The sequence below is a fragment of the Calonectris borealis genome, chromosome Z (assembly GCF_964195595.1).
Source record: "Calonectris borealis chromosome Z, bCalBor7.hap1.2, whole genome shotgun sequence".
In the NCBI taxonomy this organism is placed as follows: domain Eukaryota; kingdom Metazoa; phylum Chordata; class Aves; order Procellariiformes; family Procellariidae; genus Calonectris; species Calonectris borealis.
Genome location: NC_134352.1, coordinates 37,035,864 through 37,051,647, shown reverse-complemented (window position 1 = coordinate 37,051,647; position 15,784 = coordinate 37,035,864). Strand labels below are relative to the sequence as shown.

Below are 15,784 nucleotides of genomic sequence, written 5' to 3'. Positions count from 1 at the left end.
TGAATGAACACTTTCAAGTACAAAGACCTACCTCCGGAGAATTTGTTTGGGAGGGAGGGAAGGGAAAGGGAATAAGTGAGATTATTTACAAGAAAACACATTTGAAAACAGTATCAGCAATTGTGGTATGGATCAGTAGCATATTGTCTCCAAACAATCTCTCTTACATTATTTTAGTTAGTTACCTGCTTGCAAACAGGTAAGGAAGGGAAACAAAACACACACACAAAATACTGCCCTCTTCTTTCCAACCTTCTGACCTAAACAAAACCCCTAATGGAAGCCTGAAAAATAAACAGTGTTTTGACCGTGCTATTTCTCATGCCAAAGCAATCACTAGATATACAGTACTTCTGTTGATAGACTTGAGAGGTCCTGAAAAACAAATATAAAGTATAAAACTTGTGCTTCCTCGCTATGAAAAGAATGCTGCTGCTACACAGAGTAAGAATCTCTATAAATATAAGCATGAAGACTCATTTCTCACATCAGTCAAAACCATTTGCCCACTTAAAACAGGGAAATACAAGTTCCTTTAGTCAAGATCAACTATGGAAGTTTTTCAGACAGCCAACGCCAACAGGCAATCTTTTTGATTCACATGACAAAGCCATAAAGAAAATGGCAGTAGCAATCATTGCAGCTCTTCGTGTCAGGAAGGACTGTCAGGTTCCTCCAAGACCTCTTTTGTAAACTATGCTGATGAAGACTGCAGAACAAGCCACAGGCAGTAAAGTGAATTACAAGGCTTGGTTCATGATGGATTTAACATCAGATGCTTCCAAGTTTAAGCCTGAAAAAAAAAGCTTTGCCAACACCACCTACTCTGTCCTTCACCGTCTGTTGTCTTATTCTACTCTTTTGACAGGTAAACTCAGTTAATCAGCGTTATTTCTCTTGGCGAATACTTAGTTCCCTAGACCACAAGGTAAATATATATTAGTTATTCAGAAGGACCATCTTAGCTCCAAGTGTTGTTATGGAGAAACATGACAGACCATTAAAATTTCCCACATACAAATCCACTACCTTTTCTGGTACCGCCAGGGTCAGAAAAGCCTATGGATACTGGTGCATGCTTCCCTTTTAAATAAGACTATGCTTGTGTTTTAAACACAGTGGAACTTTGTCCTATGCCAGGATCACAGCAATCTGGAGATACAAAACACTAAGTAGCACAACAGCTTCATTTTCTCTCAAGAACTGCTGTGGCAAATGACCAAGAAATTGGAATTAAACAGACAAGTTTTGAACTATAAAAATAGCCCAAACTGGCACACTGCCTTTTACAAAAGAGGTAAAATGGCAGAGTTTTTGATTTTGAGAGAAGATGCACTATTTTCTTTAGTCCTATGGAGACTTTTGCCTCTTTCCTCAGTTACCTTGAACTCCTAAGAAGTTTTGCAGCCACTGTTAAGAAGAGATTGTAATAGCTTCGAAGTATATGCAATTGTAAGTATCTTCATACTGAACTTTACAAACTTTGTGGTGAGCATTCTTTCCGCATGCTACAGAACTGCTGGCAAACTCCATTATCACTGAAAATTTAAGCTGTAAAATTCAGTGGAATCCTCTCTCTTCAAGGGGAAAAAAAAGAAAGGTCTTTTCTGCCTTCACATTTCTTCTGCTTGGGGTTGGTTTTTTTTTGCTAATTATTTAATAACATCATAGTATTTGACTTGTATAATCTTCTGTGAAAGGTCTGGAGATGAGTCACTAGGGTTTTGCTGTCAATTAACTTAAATGAAAAGCAAGCAACAACTACTTTGACTAAATTGTCAAACAATTGTGACAATTCCATTTACCATACAAAGTTTCCCTATTTTGAATAAGATCCTACCTCCTCCAGTGCCTCACAACTGTTCATTTCTTTTCTATGTGTGGGTGCGATGGGGGACATTTTCCTTGAATCTGCTGACAAAGATATCCTGTATATATTTGGAAACAAAAAACCCCAAACCACACACCAATTCCTTTGCCTGGGATAACAATTTTTATCTGAAAGTTAAGATTAAGGTGTAAGAAGTATGCAAGAAGTATGTAAGAATGTAAGAAGTATGTAAGAAGTATAAAAGTTACAGTTGCTCTTTAACATCTTTCTCCATTATGGTTGCTCTTTCTCAAATAAAGGAAAGGGCTGTTAAAGGGGGTGTCAAGCTCTTTAAATTTGTAACTTCGCTTTCACTAGCAACTTCTGCAAAGAGCACAAGATACAGTTGTAACATCTAGCATTTAAGTACAGCCTCAAATCCTATCCCAGCCCAAAACATTTCCCTCATCTTTCTTACCCCTCACAAAAATACAGACAATTCTATAATTTGAGACTCAAGGTGTCACCAAATATTTTACAGGTGCCAGACCTTTCCCTTTGCACTTTACAGCAAGTCAACAAATACACCTAGTGAGGGAATATGTTCTTCCTAGCTTTCACCTTCAGTCCTCTTTCATTGATCAGGCTGAATACAGAACAAGTGAGGGAAGAGGCAAAAGAAAAAAAGGAAAGCCAAGAAAGGAGTAACTCATCCCATCTACAACCAAGCTTCAGTAAATTTTTCTTGAACAGTTTAAAATGATGTTGTTCTAGCTTTCCACCCAGCCTTGAGCAGGACATTATTGCCTGTGTAGCAGAGCCAGTGGAAGGGAACGTGCTCCTGACTTGCGGTTGCCCCGGTCAGCACGTTGGTCTGATCAGAGAGCATCCAGGAATCATCCCATCTGCTGCTCTGTTTGCTCTGGGCTCTGACTTACAATCAGCTTGCAGCACAGACGTTAGAGACTGCATATAGGAGGTAAGAAAGTGGAAGAGAAAACAAAACAAAGATCTGTAGCTATCTTGCCAAAAATTGGCTACTCCATTTGTCAAAATACTGGAAAACAGAACTAAAATAACCAAACTTTCCATCTCACCATTCTTCATTACAGTAACTAAATAAGCATAATGCAGTAATAGCTCCTTCACTGGCAAGGTGCACTTACTTCCTACATGGGTTTGATTTCCCCTTTTTCTCCCCAAAAAGAAGGGGCGATGGCTCACATGCGAGGTTCAGCATGAAGGCCAGATATGGCTGTGATCCTTCCACACAGGATAATCAGTCACTTCCCCAAAGCTCTCTTTGTCTGCCCTTCAGCCACAGATCATTTGGTTTAAGGTATTCATTATTCAGTCTCTCCCTCAAACAAACGCCCCCTCTCTCCCAGACGTGCAGCCAGCATTGCGGCTGGTGAATCACTATCCACAGCTGGGTAATTAATGAAGCCTATTGTATTCACATCAGTAGCGTTATCCCAATTCATTCACAGGACCTCCCATGCAAATACATCAGATTGCCGCATCTTACAACTGAAACATTTAACAATTTCTCTAGAAAACATCTGTCACAATAAGCATAACCACTTTAGAAGCACCAATGCAAATCTTGCAAATAGTCCCGTGAAAAAAAAAAATCTTTTTTTTTTTTTTTTACAATAAATTAGTTTCTTAAACCACTGCTTCTTTAATGATTTTGTGCATCTATACTACAAAGAGCAGCTTCAACTGAATTCCTTCATGCTTTTTAACTGGTGACAATGAATTGTGCACTGTTTCAAACAGCACTGTGAATTCTCCAGGAAATACACCATCTCCAGGAAAGACTAAAATCACATCCCCCGCCCCCAACAAAAAAGAGACCCAAAACCAAAAAAATCAAGGATTTTTACTACTTGTTATGAGAACAAACTTATAGTGTTATGTTCAATATGAGAAATTCCTAAAGCCCAAACCAAGATACAGTTAAAAGTAACAAACAAAGACACTGGCAAGTCTAAAGTCATTGATTTATCTATGTGTTAAAAACCACATAAGATAGATTTCAGTCTAAGGGTTAAAATCAAAAAAGGAAAAAAATCCCTAAGAAGAAAAACAGGCACACAGGTTGTTCTTAATACTATGCTACCGGTTTAATTTGCTCATCTTCAAACGTGGCCATCCTCTGTTGGGTAGCTGCCCTCATTCTTTCCTCCAGGCCCCTGTTGCTAGGGTTGCAGCTGCACGGCCCATTCCTGTTGAAGCACATGTCTTTGGAGGGAGGCACAAAGGGTTTCATTATCCACTCCTCCGGGCAGGCACAGCACCGCCAGAATAGAGCATTCACCCTTCTCCCCCCACCAGAAAGTAGGCAGGCAAGCCCTGCTGCTCCGCTCCGTTGTGACCATTTACAAATGAAGAGCTGCAGAAGGCATCCGGTGCCCCGGCCAAGCTGTCCGCCACCACCACAGGAAGGGTCCCCTCCAGGGAAGGGTCTTCAGAAGCTGCTCATTTATGATCCAGTCATCTCTGCTCACGACGTGATGGGAAGGTCACACTGCAGTTCGACTTGACAACTAGTGAGATGGGATTTGTGTTTTTTAAAACCAGTAAGAACAGCCTCCTAATATTTCTAATCTTCCAGAAAGAGTTGTGTTTAGAAGTCCTGGGCTTCTCTGGGACATTCGGATTGAAGACACGAAAGAGAAAAGGACACAACGACCAAATCGGCACACCATGCTGTGGTCTAAAGCTCTATTCATTCACAGTGAACTACCTTCCCAGAACTTGATTTAAGTCTTGGCATTAACAGCTGGATTCATTCTATGAACACGTTTATACGGTTGTGTCACTTGTGAAGGGGAGAGCAATATGGGCAGCATTTCCATTCAGAAAATTTAGAATAATAAATAAATTTTTTAAAAAATTTGAAATAATTAAAAACTAATTGTTCTAATTGTTACTGATTTTGGTAACATCTTGCTTGTAAATGCCAGTCTATTGTCAGCAATTTCCTATAAAGTTGTTGTTTAGCATTTCTAGTGTCAGAGGAAAGAAAACAGACAAAAATAATTGGTTTTCACTTTGGACTCCTCTTCCTCAGGGCAAAAAATTCATTGTTGAACAGCAGAAAATGAACAGAGAAGAGGAAGAAATTAACTCTCCATGAGAACCCTGAGTATCAATACATAACAACTCATAAAACATGTTTTTTGAGGCCATGTGCAAATAAGCAGTTTACAATGGAAACTGAGATTTATTTCACAGAAAGCAACCCGAAGTGATCATTAGTTTTACATTAATAAGCATATGCAGAGAGTACACAGGGTGCAAAAGCATTCTCTTATAGGGTGTCAGACTATTACACAGCAAGGGGTGAAAAGAAAATCACGCTTTTCTAGACCTTAACTAAAAGTCAGACTAGTTTTTCACTTACTGTTATCAGATCAGCAGTCCTATACCTGAAAGTTTATCTCTTTAACAACACTGGAGGAAACATTTGGGATTTGTGCTGGCGCTGAGGAACCCAAGTCTCCACAGAAGGCGATAGGAATTGCAGCGTTTGCTGCTCATAAGATTACCAGAGCATCCTGGCAAGGTTATGCAGTTACCGCCCTCCCAAGGAGTCAGCGTCTGACAACTTCCGGATACACTCTGAAATTAAAAGGCTGCTACCTGCCCCATGAATCTGACACACCTGTGATCTAACACTGGAAGGACCACAGACAGGAGTATGATACTTTAACTCTGTGTTGATGCAGGACATATGCAGGCAGTCTAGTCTATTTCCCAGTAACCTTTTGAGAAACAGCTTAGATCTTCCCTAAGGTGTTTCCTCTTGGTACTTCTCCTGAGGTCTTTGAGACCCATGGGTTATTTCTGAATGGGCACAAAGGAAGGCAGAGATGAAGAAGCCTAATTTCTGCAAGGGAATGTTTTCAAAAGTTCACATTTTGAGAAAAACAACAGATTCACAGTTAACTGTCTCAGTTCTCTGTAAAGCATTTAATAACCTGGGGGAGCTGAAGCGGGGGAAACGGCCAGGAATTTAAACAAAGAGATCCTGAAGAATATAGCTGGTATTATTCAAGGACCATGACTCAAATACTTCTAGTGCAACAGAAACTGTTCTTCTAATCCAGAATTTGTGATGCCTTAACCTACAATTGTAGGCTTTCTTCCATGTGAGTATCTCATAATAGGAATACAAGATCAAAAAAGGTACATATACCATGCTTAGTTGTAATACTATGTATTTTAATACTTGACTCGACCTGATCTTTTTCCTAGCCTGATCGCATACCTCTCTCTCCATCTCCTGTTGTACAGCTCTGTAATTGGGATGGTAGAACAACTGGTAGGAAGAACTTCAATTTCCGTGTTAAAGGTATACATTTGCTAGAGCCCAACAAAAAAAAAACAATAAAACAACACAGGTATTTCACATTAGGCAGCAAACAAGACAGAATTAACTAGAAGAATAAGGAGGGGTAAGAGTCAGAGGAGCGGTAGAGTAATACACAGTGATGCTGAAATAACTGCAACTCTTGAACATGCAATGTAGTGAAAAATGCTCTCTTTTTGCCAAAAGAGAGTGAATGTGCTTTTTATGTCACTACTACATCCATTTTTGAACATTTGAAATTAACTAGTATGTGTGTATATTTTATTTTTATATATATATAAAAAGCATATATATATATATCTATCACAAGCATTCCAATTGCTTTAGTGAGATGTGCACAAAGCTATCACCCTCAACTTGAGACTGAGACGTCAAAACAAATGCTGATTTAACTTGCTTTATAATATACTGATATCCCAGACAGTTGCAAAATTTAGACAGCATTGGTAACACCAGTAATAATAGTCAGTGCATACTGGTCATCAACTTTCACTCGTTAATTCTGTACTAGTACTTTGACAGGGAAAGAGACAAAGCGTTTGGGATTTTTGCAGAAGTTCTGTAAACAATAGTCTAAAATACTTCCTTCCACTTCTTGATGAATATCCTATTTTACTGTAATATTAAAAATGCAATATCTCAAAAATGAAGTACTTTCTAAAATGTACAAATACTAATAGCAGGACAATGAAACAGTGAAAAGCCTTTCAAAAGCTTTTCTGAGAAGTTAACTGCTCTTAATTTGTGAAGTGACGGATGTTTCTTCTTTTCATAACTGCTTGTTATTAATAACTGTGTTATTGAACATTTCCTCAGAATATAATCGGTTTCTGCAAAACAAGCTGTTATTTCTGGATATGTGTGAATGTTTCTTCCTTCTAGAGGATTCTCAGCTATCTGAAAAGAAGCAGTGAAACAAACAAAAAACCACTTCCACACTTGAGTTCAGCTCGAACTACCAAATTTGTAATAGTTGCAGTGCTGCTCTACTGTAGAAGCTTCCAGTAAGTAAACGCTATGTGAGTTTTTTAAACGTATATGGAAATCAAAGTATATCAGTCTCTAGAGACGGGAACAAGCACATGCTTTTGTTACAGTTTGTTTTGGGACACATAAGTCAGACTTTCCTGCAACAAAGCCTTACATCTGGAAATTTGATGCCTATTTACAAGGGGTTACTAGCCACAGCAATGCAATATATTAGGTTATCAAAGAACATCCAACAGCCTCCACTACTACATTAGTAATGCACACCAAGCCCCTCATCCTTAAATGGCACTACAGTCAGTTTTTGCAGAGCTAGCAACTTTTTCCAAGGCGTTTAAAACAGAAATAGTTACAGTTTTCTCCCATGCCTTCCTCCCACGAAGGACTTCATAACGTAACTTTATACGGCAGCCTTCAAATTCTGGGTCCATCCTACAGCATCACCACAGTGGTAACGACCACTACAGCTATTTTAAGATACAAGCAGCTGAAAGGAAGAGACAGAAAGGTAACAGGGAAGGTTATAGTGTTATATCGGGGGAAGGAGACACGGAGAGGAGAAGCAAGGCAGAGCAGAGCAAAAGAAACTATAGTCATGAAACAGGCCTGAAGTTTACATGCAATATAAAAGAACTGGATGGGAAATTTGTGTGTTTTTAAACAAACAAAAAATTGAAAAATAGGGGAAGTAAAAGCACTTGTAATGATACCACAACAGATAACCCACTGCATTAAGAACCTTTGCTGAAATATATCTAAATATCCAGAGGCAAAGATAGTGAAGGACATATTGAGGAGGTGGATGGAGAGCAGAAGAAAGAGGATACAGAAACAAAGGAACCATTGTATTTATGAGAGAGCACTTGTTGACAGAATAATTTTCTAGACTGACTTATCTGAAGGTAAATAATAAAATTTTGACAGTAAATCATATTTTTATCCTATGGCAACTCTGTTAACAATGAGAAATTTCAGCGGTCTTCCATGAGTTTGTTTTCCATACAACAGATAAATCAAGTAATAACATCTGTGTACAAACTAATCTGGGGATCTGCAGTTTAAAATCAGCTAGGACTACAGAGATTCATGTCACAGTGTGGCTTTTCATTTACTTGTTAAGCCACAGTCCATTAAAAGGCAAAAAACATTCAATACAGCAGCATCCCAGTCTCTTGTGACATCACAAGTTAGGAGCCTTATGTTAGAAGCATCTCAAAACACAGCTGGAAAGTTAGGTAACTAGATTTTCAGAAGTGCCAAGTACCCAGCAGTTGCCACTCAAAGCCTGCAAGATTTTTGAGACACAGGTGCTACTCAACTACAGATTTGGCTTGCTGTTTTACAAATCAAACAATTCCTCTGGCACCCCCGCCCCCCAATAATTAATCACAATGCTTCTCCACACCTCTACTCCCTCTTCTCCATAAGGAAATTAACATCTTTTCATATACGTGTATAGCAAATAATATTCACCCATGCATTCCTCTTTAAGAGAGGGTATTTCACATTTCCACCTCACCACAGTAAAGGCATCTTCCCCAACATCACTGGCACTAACTTAAAACTAACTTTTAACACTGTTAAAAAGGGGGCTAGGCTGGCATTACCATCCTCATTTTTTAATTCACTCATATTAACTAAAAAAGCAAACAAAAACCCCAGTGAAGCCACTGCAACTCCCCCACCACTATTTTCCTGCCTGAGTCAATTCAAAAGCAGCGTTCCTCTTCTGCCAGTCAATGGGATTTAAGGAAGTTACAGCTTGAGGCCACTCTTCCAGTTCTTCAAACTCCTGCATCAACGAGTCAATGTGATCAGGATATGCAAATGCAGTTCAGCCTATGAACATGATTCATACTTAAGGCTGGTTGACTCAACTTGACTGACAGAATAACCGTTGACAAATACTTGGAATGAAGTCTAACAAATCAGCCTCAAAAGAATGGTCAGTCATGCATAATCCAGCCAGAGAGAGGCATGGATCTATTATGCAACAGGAATAATGGAAATATTGGCCTGCTTACCCTTCCTCTCCAATTTACTCAGTAACAGATAACATTCCTGGTAAGATTAATAACTGGGAATCAGGAAAGACTAGAAGGATTAAAGATTGATATATATGTCAATACAGAGGAAGACAGACAAGATGTGCTTCTTCTGAATTGCCTCAGTCAAAAGAAGAAATCAGATTCTTGAAAAATGCTGCAGCTACTAGCTCATGCTTAAGGAGGCAGAGCAGCAAGAAATCGCTTTGCTCATTGTATTTTAAAAAGAAAATGACATCGCAGAATGGGGTTTTATGAGAAGCCTAATATGATTTGAATGAAGCGTATTCCAGGAAACTAGATCAGTCTCTCCTGGACACAGGGTAGCATCCAAACGGCTCAGTCAAACTGCAACGATTCTGAACATAAGTAAACATGCATGCTAGGCATCTGTGAAACTACAGAAAGAAAGCAAGATGTTTGTGAAATCTGCATGTCCAAAGCTGAATGTTAGTAAGATTTTCAAGACAGTATTTTGAATCTATGTGCCAAAGTCCTGAATAAGTGCTTACTGGAACACATTCTTCCTTCAAGAGACATAGCTTCTCCTATTAAGGGAGTACCCAGTAAGCTGTACATAATGTTAAAAAAAAAGCTAGAAAATAATCCATCCTATGTCCTTCGGTGTGCTGTAGCAACTGTTGGTCCAAAAGAAGACACCAGAGTGGAAAAGTATTTTGTGTGGTAAAGATGAACCTGAAAGTTAAATTGGGCCATTAGCAAAAGCCTTTTCATGACTTCCTCCTTCCTTCTTGATACTAGATCATTAATACAGGAGACATTATTATCCTTTTCCTTCTTTTGAAGAAAATGGTTAGAAGTTGCCATGGTTAGAAGTTCCATCCAGAATTCAAGAACAAGATTCAGATATGGTAAGGGAAGCAGATCTCTTCCACTTGTGTTCACTTTTGCATCCAACCTGCTGTAAAGATCAGATTCTTAGACTTCATATGACCTTTTTTCTGCCTCTGAGGTACCTAACTTACTAGATTTTAAGTATCTCAAGTAACTTAATGCTGTAGAATAGGGTTCCTTAATTATTTGATACCTATAGTGATCTAATTTGACTGTATAACACATGCACATTGTCTGGTAGCTTTTCTGAATGGATAGGCATTGGACATTGGAGGGTAACTACAAATCTGATGTACAGAAGACAGCCAGTAAGCACTAAACAATTTGTCACAAGGACTGTTAACGCTTAGCCTGGGCTCTCCCAGGAAACAGGACGCCAGCGTTCAAGTAGTCCCAGGACATTTGTCCTTGGCATTCTCACTGCAGACAGCACTTTGTCCTGAGCGTTACGCACCACGTGGGTTTGGGGCATTTTCTGCGGAGACGTGATTATTCACGGTGGTAAAAGCCAGAATTTCAGTCTTAGGCTTCTTGCCTTAATTACAAAATGGCAGATTTTTTCCCTGCATAAAATCACATATTAAAAAAATATATGATTGCGAAGTACAGTGTGTGTAAGAGGGCAGGAGGTGCATACAGGTTTTTCAGGATGCCATATTTCACACTGTACATAAGCTTAGCCAATTTAAGGAAAAGACCTTATAGAACAGAACTTCCCATCTGTTAGAGATACTTTAAATATCATTATAAAGTACATTCCATAGCTAGTTAGAAGTCTAAATATAAAACATTGAAAAAGAAAGATCTCTCAGGGTATATATTCAATATTTCAAACTACAGTAACTGAACATCAGGCAGGTGTACTTCCCAGCATGATTTCTTTGCAGGTCTCATGCTTTCCTTCCCTTCCCCATTACACTGCAGGATGGCTTACCCACAAAGGAGGACAAAGCAGTTTAAGTGTCTAATTTAGACATCAACCAATATTCCAACACACTTTCCTATCCTACTTTTTGTTTACTATTCTCTTCATGCAGACAGGTGTAATGAAAGTTGGCTTCCATGACAGCAATTTTCTTATTAATGGTCTTTGATTCCTAGCTTTCTTCTGTTTTATGGTTTCCATTGGCACAAAGTTTCAGTGACTTTGTTCCTCATGTTCCACTTTATTGTGAAAAGTGACAGCAAAAGTTGTGCTGTGGACTTCTGCATTAATATCGTTCAATTGGATCAGCTGTGTTCTACTTCAACATGCAACAAAATATTTCAGGGAAAAAACCCAAAACTGTTTTTGAAGACCAATTTAGGAAGCTGAATCAATCACACAATCCAGCTGCAGCCCAGTGATTTGACCCAAGTTTAACAATGAAGGAAGTGGAGGACAGTCAGATATAAACACAGTTGGTGCAAGAGACAGCAGTAATGAAATGTGAGTATTTGTACAAATGGGCATCTGAAATGGAGTAACAGAAGAGCACAGTTATTCTACAGGATTAATGCAATGAGCAGAACTCAGAAGTTGCAGGTAGAAGTTAAGCTAAACTGAAAACCAAAAGTCCTTCATTAAATAAAAAAGTTAAAATACAACATCTCATGTGATTTTTTTTCCTTTGCCCTTAAAGTGAACAGCACGTATAAATTTCAATTAAGTAAGTGAACTAAAACTTCCTTTTGCCATTGCTCCAACTTTATGAATCAATTATTAAACTGAAAATTAGAGTCATATGGAATTGATTAAAGTGTGGTGGACAAAACTAAACACAGAAAACTAAAATCCATGAAAATCTTGCTCAGAAAAGATGGCCCATGAACCAAATTTGAAAACCACACACTACAAAAGCAAGGTAATAGAAAAGACATATATCAGATTTTGAAGATATGCAGGCTTTTCTCTGGTGGTATCCAGCCACGAGCACAACACATGAATAGTCTGCTAATGTTTTAGGCTAGGACTTCTGGCTGCAAGTGTGTACTGCAGAAGTGTTGCAGAAGCTGTTAGTGCTAGATGTGAATGCAGTAAGCTTTCCTTGACAAACTCAAGTCGTTTACTGGTGTGAAAGCATTTATCTAAAATTCACTACCATTTTGACACTACCTCCAGAAGGGAGAAAAGAAATTTTCTTCCACCTTCTCCCCCACCCCAGTATTCTAGACCTTTAGTGAATTAAGTGATAAGTAGCAATACTAGAACGGAAAAGTTAAGGAGAACACATTTTTACCTTTTTTTCAGATTATTCTGGGTTTGGTCTAAACAGTTGCAAAGTGTATGTTTCAGAGTATATGAGACCAGATGAGGAACAAACTAACCATGATGAAGAGCCACAAGCCCTACTGCCTTCTCCTTCACATGACTGGAAATACATCCACCCACTATGCGGTTGAAGTCATGCGATAAGAAACACTGGCTATGTGAATGAAGATGCAAGTCCAGCCACACAATTGCAGGGGAACAGTGGAGGGAAAAAATGCAGGGTTCTAGGTGAAGAGGCAGCAGGGAATGGCCCTGGTGCACTGTCCCATATCACTGTCTTACAACCGTCAGTTTGAACCTCAAACCACTTAAGATAAATGAAGAAAAATATTAGGACTTCAAGCATGGTTTTTTTAGGCCGGAATAGGACATACCGTAACATGTTTATGGAGATTTTACACTCACCAATTTCACAGCTGCCAGCGAGACACCTCAGGAAGGCTGTACTTCCTGACCTGTGATTGAAGCTTCCTGCACACACTCCTGGAGCATGTACAGAAAGGGCAGACAACAGGTTGGGAACACCCATGCACTTCACTTGTTTCTGGCACAAGAAGGAAATACACATATTTTTGCACTTGTGGAGTTCTCTTTGCTCCCTGCCTCCCCCTGCTCCAGGAGGGATCACCACTGGCTGACGCCAGTGCTCCAGGAGAAGTCCTGTCTCTTCCCCACTTGGTCTTCCTGCATCAGCTCTCATCTATGCCCGCACCCTCCTCCTGCTGCTTGCAGTACAGCCCTTATTCTCCCCCAATAGTAAATATTCCTCCTCTTTTCCTCTCAGTCTTCTTCAAACAGACATCACCATCTTTCACCTGCCCTTATCACCCCTACATCTGCTACCCAACTGCCTGCCTTCTCTTCTCCCCCTTCCATCCGCCTCCACAGGGTGGGTTTTTTTTGGTTGTGGGCTTTTATGGGGTTGGCAGTTTATTAATTTATTTTAAAATTACCTGATTGGGCTACCATTTCCTTCTTCTCTCTGACCTCGCCCTCCCCCCTGCCCCCCCCCCCCCGCCAGAGTCTCAAGGACAGAGATTCCCCATCCCCACATCCCATTCTCATTCTGCAATGAAACGTTTTTTTCACAGGGTGGGTACTTAAATGTCCAGGGAAGCTCCCGAGGCACAGCAGCAAGGCCAGCTGGGAGGCTGCAGCTCCTGCTCCCACTTTGGAATGCCACTTAACACTTCCAGTTTCACATGCTAGTAATAAAACCACCTCCTTGTCACATGCTTCTCCAGGGTACATTAATGTGCAGACTCTTCCTTCTCCAGGCTCTCTGGCAGAAAGATTTTACAAGTAATAGTGAAATCAAAGCTGAAAAAAACAGGCGTGTTCATAGAAAGGAAGTGCACAACGTGAAGGATAAGCCCAAACATGTCTGGTATCGTCAGTCGCACTGAAAACACCTCAGAGTTGTCAAAGGAACATGGGGAAAGGGAGAGAGAAAGAAGGAAACAGAAAATGTAATGTTAGCCATTTATCAGTATTTAAATGAAATTCAGCAGACTTTGAGAATTTTTAGGGTAAAGAATCAAGTTTGACTGCTAGTTGAATTACATCATGAATGATGCTCAGAAGCACAAAGAATAAGGTAAAATAGAAAGAGATTTATTACGTAGTACCTGAGAAATGAAATAGTTTTGCAGGCTTTGCTCTCAATGTGGAGAATTATGCAATGTGTTCCACAAGTTACACCTCTTTCTGAGGAAGCAGCATGTGTAAGAGATTTTTATGCACGTTTCCTAAAGTACTGTTACTACCTAACAGAATCGTTCTCCAGAGTTCATTTGGATTTTTAGACAGTAAAATATGAAATAGTAAAGGAAAACATTAAAGTAGAATTTACAAGCTTCTAAAATTAAAGTTGCTGTACGGAACCAAGCTCATAAGAAACCAGCAGTAGTTTCAGGATTCAGCTGTTCTGTCAGCACTCATGTAATCCACAGAAATTAACCCTACCTAAATGTGGTGCAATCGTATCACTTACTAAAGTCGAATAGGAATAGATCTATCCCAGAATTTTGCTGGAGGCAAATTCAGCTGATTAAAAACACTGGCCATTCGTCTACATTATTTAACACCAAACCAAAGCACGTGTACTTGATGGCAATTAGAAAGTAGTAAAGTCAAGCTGGAGGGGTCCTTCAAATCTCAGCAAACCAGGATAAGCAGTAGCATATGATATTAAGTTGCAAGTTAAATTATTAAAGCCATGAAAGGTATCACAGAAAGAACACCAAAGGAGTTTTGTCATCTTACTGAAGAATTAGGTATTGGAGATCTATTTAGAAGCCTTACTTTGAACAGAGATATAGGAATGTGAAATTAACATAAAGTTATTAGCAAATCCATCGAGAATATACTTTGGTAAGAAAATTAGGGAAGGAAATTTAGATAAAGTATATGTGGCTGCACATACCATGAATACCAGAATCTGTTGGGGCAACAAGACAATTTAATGCTGTCAAAAATAATTCATTAAGTTAATTGAGGGTCACAAAGTACCTGGACCTCCTGTCAAAGTTAGTCTGAATTAGATATGAATATTAATCAATCTGTTTTTATTATGAGCACAAAGGACATTTGCATATCATAATTCTGCTGGAATTCTTATCAGGGGCTCATCGCCAGTGAGGCACTTGAAATGCTGCTTAGAATTCATGAGAAGAGCCGTGAAAGCAGACCCAATCTACTTAAGCTTAAAATCCCTATCATGCTTTGATGGTTTTGGTACCACAATGAATATTCATAGATCTGTCATCTACCTCACCATTTGAAGCCAAAAGTAAACTGACAGTATTGCCTACCTGAATTTCACAACTTCAGTTACTCTAGTCCTTTCTTTAAGCGGCAAGTTATTCACTGAAAAGATCCCCAAATCTAGAGAGCAAGGAAGAAGGGAAAAAATGGCATAAGTAACTATATATTACAGCTCCTAATGCAAATTATTTATAACAGAGAGCAATGTAACCATGTTAGCAAGAAGAAAACAGTTACCAAGGGGGAGAGTCAGGAGTTTCTCCAACTATTCTCCTTTGCAGAGCACCACAGATGTCAGAACAGCTGAGATACCGCCATTTGTGAATGAATTCAAGGATTAGAGGCTACCTTGTTCACTGCAATGTTGGAAGACTTGTGCACTCTCAGGTGATCTTTATTCTTATCTTAATATGTTTCCACACTGTTGTCCTGGTTTCAGCTGGGATAGAGTTAATTTTCTTCCTAGAAGCTGGTAGACTGCTGTGTTTTGGATTTAGTATGAGAAGAATGTTGATAACACACTGATGTTTTTAGTTGTTGCTAAGTACCCTGCTAGTCAAGGACCTTTCAGCTTCCCATGCTCTGCCAGGTGCACAAGAGCCTGGGAGGGAGCATAGTCAGGACAGCTAACCCAACTGACCAATGGGGTATTCCATACCATATTACGTCACGCTTAGTATATAAAGCTG

The 15,784-nt window shown here is 39.4% G+C and overlaps 1 protein-coding gene across 6 annotated transcripts in view; it reads right to left on the bottom strand.

Moving 5' to 3' along the window:
* The window catches only part of CDC42SE2 (CDC42 small effector 2), an 85,741-nt gene that overhangs the window by 54,376 nt on the left and 15,581 nt on the right, over window positions 1-15,784 (bottom strand). Inside the window, exon 3 of one of the 6 annotated variants that reach the window (XM_075136642.1) lies at window positions 15,143-15,215. The exons of the other annotated variants lie outside the window; for them this stretch is intronic. The gene's annotated coding sequence lies outside the window, so the exon portion shown is untranslated. The remainder of the gene's footprint in view (window positions 1-15,142; window positions 15,216-15,784) is intronic. 6 annotated transcript variants of the gene reach the window in all.